A 6,194-nucleotide genomic window follows, 5' to 3' on the forward strand; every position below is an offset into this window, starting at 1 on the left:
TGTGTGTCCCTGAACAGTCTGACACCAGCAACTGATTGGACAAAGTCAGACACACCCACTACTGGTGACACCCAGCGGTACCTTTACTGCAGACTGCTGGCAATTTGTTTCTAAACTCCTAGCAGGAATAATACAGGAATGACACAATATAGAGTCATAATAATAAATGCCCTAGATCTGTTATTACATGGGAAATGCAAGTAGTTATTAAAACTGACAAATCAGGAGAGGTGACCGCTCCACTTAAAAGGGGTTATCCAGGACTTAAAGGGTTTCTGTCACTAGAATTTTCACTATTAAACTGGCTGACATTAGCGATGTGCTAATGTCAGCTGCACCTAACTATGCTATTCTTGTGATTATTCATGCCCCTGTTACTGCAGAATTATTACTTTTATAATAGGCAAATGAGCCTCTAGGAGAGGGGGGGGGGGGGGGGGGGGGCGGCGCTCCTGCTCCTAGAGGCTCCGTTCTCTCACCTCATTACACGCCCTCCAAGTCCTGATTGACAGGGCCAGGCAGTGTTCGCATCCTCCCTCCGCCCCTGTCCGCTGGGGAAATCTCACGCCGTTCAGTATTCAGCGCAGGCGCGGTGAGGGAAGGACACTCGCCGGCTGAGGGAGGATGCGAACGCTGCCTGGCCTTGTCAATGAAGACTTGGAGGGCGTGTAATGAGGTGGGAGAAACGGAGCCTCTAGGAGCAGGAGCATCCCCCCCATGCTCCTAGAGGCTCAGTAATAATTCTGCAGTAACAGGGGCAGGAATAATCACAAGAATAGCATAGTTAGGTGCAGCTGACATTAGCACATCGCTAATGTCAGCCAGTTTAATAGTGAAAATTCTAGTGACAGAAACCCTTTAAAGAGAACCTGTCACCACAAAATGCAATAAAATCTGAAAGCACCATGTTATATAGCAGCAGGAACTGAGCGGATTGATATATATTTTTGTGGGAAAGGATTCAGTAAAACCTGTAATTTATACATTTATATCTTTGCTTAGTCCACCTCCTATGAACAGCTATCGGTACAGGGAGGAGGAGTCATCAGTGACTCGCATGCAGAGAATGTATCAATTACTGATAACTCCTCCCTCTTGTACTGATAGCTGTTCACAGGAGGTGGAAAAGCAAAGATATTATGTATAAATTAAAGGTTTTACTGAATTGTTTCCCATAAAACTATATATCAATCTGCTCAGCTCCTCCTTGCTCTGTAACATGGTGCTTTCATATTGCATTGCATTTTGTGGTGGCAGGTCCTCTTTAAAAAGACCTCAGCAAGCGGCTGACCCACGGTGGGCTTCATACTTTACCTGGTCCCAGCCGCTGGTTTCCAGCTCCACTGCCCCCCGGCCATCTCTGCAGATCCACGATGCTCTGGCATGAATATCCTGTTGACGTCATGATGCGGGTGGATGAGGTGAGTGGATGCCCAGCCATGCCCCCTGGTAACGCAAGCGCGTCCACGGCAATGAAACGTTCACTCTGTTTTACCTAAATGTTTTTATTTGCTTTAGGTGTGTGGGCTATGATGCAGACTGAGTGACTACTGAGCCTGCCTTTGTCTGGGCTACTGGGTTCTTGTCCAATGGGGCGCCGAGTCCCGGGACCTATCAGGTTCTGATCCAGGTACTCGGAACTCTATCTAAAATATCCTGCTAGCAATACACCCTTGCCAGCTATAGGTTTTACTCCCTTGCTGTGCTCCTAATTCCATTCTGTGCATATTGGATTGCTATTTGTTTTGACCTCGGCTTGCCTTTGACCACTTTCTGCCTCGTGGTTTGGTACTGTGACTCCCGTTTGGTTCTGACTGGGCTATTCTGACTATCCTTTGGTACTATATTGTCCGCCTGGTTCCGACCCATTCCCATACGACCAAGTTTTAGTGTTTACTCGTCTGTGTGTTTGTCTTGCACTTAGCAGTACAGGGAACATCGACCAGTTAGGACTTGCTTTGCAAGTAGTCAGGGATAGCGGCCTGGGATCCAGTCAGGGCACACTGTTTGTTTTTCCTTGTCTACAGTGTTGTCAAAAGCACTTTAACTGTTGAACAGGTGCACTACTGTCTATATTACCAATAAAAGTGGGCCCAATCATTTCAATGGGGTCCGTGTGGCCGTGAAAATGGCGAAAGATAGGACATATCCAATTTGTTGATGGCCGCTAATAAAAAAAAATGGCCATGTGAATAGTACCATAGACTTTGATTGGTTCTAAAAACGGCTGTGATTGCCATTACTAAAACAATCGTCACACAGCTGTTTTTAACTGTGGTGTGAATGTAGCCTTAGGCTGACCATACACATTATACAAACCGGATTCCAAAAAAGTTGGGACACTAAACAAATTGTGAATAAAAACTGAATGCAATGATGTGGAGATGGCAAATGTCAATATTTTATTTGTAATAGAACGTAGATGACAGATCAAACGTTTAATCCGAGTAAATGTATCATTTTAAAGGAAAAATAAGTTGATTCAAAATTTCACAGTGTCAACAAATCCCCAAAAAGTTGGGACAAGTAGCAATAAGAGGCTGTAAAATGTAAATTTGAGCATAACGAAGAGCTGGAAGACCAATTAACACTAATTAGGTCAATTGGCAACATGATTGGGTATAAAAAGAGCTTCTCAGCGTGGCAGTGTCTCTCAGGAGCCAAGATGGGTAGAGGATCACCAATTCCCACAATGTTGCGCAGAAAGATAGTGGAGCAATATCAGAAAGGTGTTACCCAGCGAAAAATTGCAAAGACTTTGCATCTATCATCATCAACTGTGCATAACATCATCCAAAGATTCAGAGAATCTGGAACAATCTCTGTGCGTAAGGGTCAAGGCCGTAAAACCATACTGGATGCCCGTGATCTCCGGGCCCTTAAACGACACTGCACCACAAACAGGAATGCTACTGTAAAGGAAATCACAGAATGGGCTCAGGAATACTTCCAGAAACCATTGTCAGTGAATACAATCCACCGTGCCATCCGCCGTTGCCAGCTGAAACTCTACAGTGCAAAGAAGAAGCCATTTCTAAGCAAGATCCACAAGCTCAGGCGTTTTCACTGGGCCAGGGATCATTTAAAATGGAGTGTGGCAAAATGGAAGACTGTTCTGTGGTCAGACGAGTCACGATTCGAAGTTCTTTTTGGAAATCTGGGATGCCATGTCATCCGGACCAAAGAGGACAAGGACAACCCAAGTTGTTATCAACGCTCAGTTCAGAAGCCTGCATCTCTGATGGTATGGGGTTGCATGAGTGTGTGTGGCATGGGCAGCTTGCATGTCTGGAAAGGCACCATCAATGCAGAAAAATATATTCAGGTTCTAGAACAACATATGCTCCCATCCAGACATCATCTCTTTCAGGGAAGACCCTGCATTTTTCAACAAGATAATGCCAGACCACATTCTGCATCAATCACAACATCATGGCTGCGTAGGAGAAGGATCCGGGTACTGAAATGGCCAGTCTGCAGTCCAGATCTTTCACCTATAGAGAACATTTGGCGCATCATAAAGAGGAAGGTGCAACAAAGAAGGCCCAAGACGATTGAACAGTTAGAGGCCTGTATTAGACAAGAATGGGAGAGCATTCCTATTTCTAAACTTGAGAAACTGGTCTCCTTGGTCCCCAGACGTCTGTTGAGTGTTGTAAGAAGAAGGGGAGATGCCACACAGTGGTGAAAATGGCCTTGTCCCAACTTTTTGGGGATTTGTTGACACCATGAAATTCTGATTCAACATATTTTTCCCTTAAAATGGTACATTTTCTCAGTTTAAACTTTTGTTCCGTGATTTATGTTCTATTCTGAATAAAATATTAGAAGTTGGCACCTCCACATCATTGCATTCAGTTTTTATTCACGATTTGTATAGTGTCCCAACTTTTTTGGAATCCGGTTTGTACTTCTGTTAGCCAAACCCTCTGTGAACATCTGGTTTGGATGACAGACTAATGTATGTGGGGAGCTACTGATTCTCCCCAACATCAACACAAGGATCGGGTGAAATTAATATTTTTGCCCGATCCTTTTGTTCTCCAGTTAGATTAGCCACCGTCAGAAGTGTCTGGCAGCAGCTTTCTCCGTTCTCCCCATAGGGCCGAGCCAAACGTGTATGTGTATGGGGAAGCTGGGAGGGAGATGGGAGAGATAGCTGTGTGTCGAATGCTTGTTCGGCTGACTGCTATTGAATGTGTATGCCCAGCTTTGGACTAGAAGGTCTAAATATGTACCAGACTTATCATCCAGCATCAGCTATTGTCATAAATCTGGGACATTTTTCAAAATATGTAATCTAAATGTACACTGTCTAAATATTACACAGTATTAGTAAATCTCCATTGGGTTTTATAGCAATGAATTACTAAAGTTGAATGCTTTTTGTGTATATTTGGTGGTCTGTTGGCTCAATGTTGTTGTAGGTATTTTGTTATCCTGTATAGGATACAGGTCTCCAGGGATGGACTGGGAACTAAAAGTGGCTTAATTTTGTAGTTGGGTCCAAATTGATGGAAGGCAGGGCAAGCAATACCATATTGTGGCACATTATACCACCCCAACAAATACCACAGCCCATCAGAAAATACTGCCACCAGCACAAAATACATCCCCAAAATCTTCCACTGGCAGGCCCCCTGGGCATCGGCCCATCGGGAAATTTCCTTGTAAGGTCTATGGCCAATCCGCCCCTGCAGGTCTCACTTATGACAGAAACAATTCGTAAGATGCCCCTCTGATCACCATTACCAGGACTTCAATACCGTTAATCATTTTTGTTAAAGGGATTGTCCCACAAAAAATATTCTACAGTTTGCAAACCAGCACCTGGATCTGAATACTTTTGTAATAGCATGTAATTAAACATTTGGCATAGTCACTGAGTTATTCAATAAAATTTATGTATAGCGCCACCTGCTGTTTTTTTTTTTTCTTAATCCTTTTTCCGGCTCACTGAGATGTCCGCACATGCTCAGTTTTATTCTACAACTGCCCCCTGAGCTGTGATAGGGAGAGCTGAGACACGCCCCCTGAGCTGTGATCGGGAGAGCTGAGACACACCTCCTGAGCTGTGATCGGGAGAGCTAAGACACACCTCCTGAGCTATGATAGGGAGAGCTGAGACACGCCTCCTGAGCTGTGATCGGGAGAGCTGAGACACGCCCCCTGAGCTGTGATAGGGAGAGCTGAGACACGCCTCCTGAGCTGTGATAGGGAGAGCTGAGACACACCTCCTGAGCTGCAGCAGAAAGGACACTCCCCTTGAGCTGCCAACTTGATATAAATCTAGCAGAGCAATGAATGGCGAGATCTCTGGATCCATGTGCGGTCTAACTTTGTTAGAAAGATTGCCATGTACTATGTGATGTCTGATTTACATTTTCTTACATTAGTCATGGGATAACCCCTTTAATGTTACTTTATACATATGCTATAGGCATAACACCAGCCTCAATAAATATAGGGAGCTCACCTGAACATATGCTGGTGCTCAGCCAGCTATAACCACCTAGCTATATGTCTTATAAAAACAGCCTCAGTCACACTTCTTGTCTGACGAGTTAGGCTACTTTCACACTAGTGTTAATATTTCCCGGTATTGAGATCCGTCATATGGTCTCAATACCGGAAAAAAATGCTTCCATTTTGTCCCCATTCATTGTCAATAGGGACAAAACGTAACTGAATGGAACGGAATGCTCCAAAATGCATTGCGTTCCCATACCGGAGTGCAAGCTGCGATTTTCTTTCCGTCATGGGATGCGGAACAAAACTGATACGGCCTGACCCACAATGCAAGTCAATGGGGACAGATCCGTTTTATCTGACACAATAGAAAACGGATCCGTCCCCCATTGACTTTCATTGGAGTTCATGACTGATCCGTCTTGGGTAGGTTACGGATGCAGATGGTTGTATTATCAGTAACGGAAGCGTTTTTGCTGAACCCTGCCGGATCCAGTAAAAACGCTAGTGTGAAAGTAGAAAGTTCAGCTATGGCTGTTCTGAGAGCACAGACGTGGTTTTATCATCATTCAGTTCCTCCGAATAATTATCTTTCCAAACAGAACAGAGAAAAACAGATAAGAACAACTGAATCTCACTATTTCAGATAATTTCATGATATTTATAAAACGGTCACCAATGGTTAGGACAGCAAAAGAATCAATACTCAGGCCTTTTTTTCCCTG

The sequence above is a fragment of the Bufo bufo genome, chromosome 1, assembly GCF_905171765.1.
Source record: "Bufo bufo chromosome 1, aBufBuf1.1, whole genome shotgun sequence".
Classification (NCBI taxonomy): Eukaryota; Metazoa; Chordata; class Amphibia; order Anura; family Bufonidae; genus Bufo; species Bufo bufo.